Source organism: Odocoileus virginianus, chromosome 20 (genome assembly GCF_023699985.2).
Source record: "Odocoileus virginianus isolate 20LAN1187 ecotype Illinois chromosome 20, Ovbor_1.2, whole genome shotgun sequence".
NCBI lineage: Eukaryota > Metazoa > Chordata > Mammalia > Artiodactyla > Cervidae > Odocoileus > Odocoileus virginianus.
The window spans coordinates 8292358-8293800 of NC_069693.1; positions in this window are offsets into that span (position 1 = coordinate 8292358).

Genomic DNA, 1443 nt, shown 5'->3' on the forward strand with positions numbered 1-1443 from the left:
GGCTCCGCTTTCTTGCACTGATCTCGACAGGGTGGGGGACGCGACTCACAGGAAGGGAGGGACGGGGTCTTCGGCGCGGAGCCCGAGTCTGGACTGGTCTTTCCCAACCCCCTAACCAAGGAGGGAGGGTGGGTCGGCGCGCCCCCTGGCGGGCACTGGGCTCAGCGCGGGGCGGGGCGCTTCTGAGCGGGGCACCAGGAGGCAGGAAAAAAAGTCTCCCCTCTCTTGGAAATCCAAGCCCGGGGCTGGACTTTGCACCGGCCCGAAAATTGTAGTGTTGGGACTCTCACAAAGGAAGGATTTGCTGGTCTCCAAAAACGATTTCCTAGAAAGAAATCAAAATATGCGGCTTTACAAGATTCTGGAAACGGACATATCTGAACTTAGTAAGGCAGAGCAGAGAGAAAGTTCAGAGTGGTCAATTTGTAAGACTTTCCTCCTCTGGAGTCAGTTCTGCTCAGAGAAGGGCCTAGAAACTTCTGGAATGTTTGAACCTTTAACCAAAGGTCAGTTCAGCCCAGGCCCCTCTAAAGGCACACACCCAGTGACACCGGCATTCCATGAGAGCTTAGAACAGAAAGTGGGGGAGAGGGCTATGATTGTCGGAGGCCCATCTGGGGACACACCCAATTCAGGGACAAGAGGTATCCTCTATTCTGTGTAATTCTGATATAAAATTGTTTTATGTAAGTATAAAAGTAACACATATGAAAAATAATTTCCATTTCTTTCACAACTCAAAAAGAGTCCAGGAAGGGATGGGACTGGCCCATGAAGTAAGTGCAAGGAGAGAGGAAGGAGTTTGGTTCCAGGGTGGGGAGGTGGGTCTGGACACCCTTTCAAGTCATTCTTCACCAGAACGTTCCAGAAGGGGGCTGGGTGCAGATGTGGCTGGGGCCTTCCCTGGTGGTCCAGTGGTGAAGACTCCACCATGTGTAAAGTCGATAGCTAGTGGGAACCTGGTGTAGAGCCCAGGGGCCTCAGCTCTGTGCTCTGTGATGACCCAGAGGGGTGGGACGGGGGGATGGAAGGGAGGTCCAAGAGAGAGGAGATGTATGTACGCATAGAGCTGATCCACTTCATTGTACAGCAGAAGCTAAATATTATATTTTACAATATTATATTGTAACATTGTAAAATATTATATTTACAATATTATAAAGCAATTATATTCCAATAAAAATAAATATAAATAAATAAAATGAAGGGTGAAAAAAGAAAAACAGTCCTCCATGCTTCCACTGCAAGGGAAGTGCCCACTGCACTGGTGCCATCCCTTGTCGGGGAATTAAGATACTGCACACCACAAAAATTAATTAAGAAAATAAAAATAAAGAGAAGATAAGCTATGACCAAACTAGACAGCATATTAAAAAGCAGAGATATTACTTTGCCGACAAAGGTCCGTCTAGTCAAAGCTATGGTTTTTCCAATAGTCGTGTA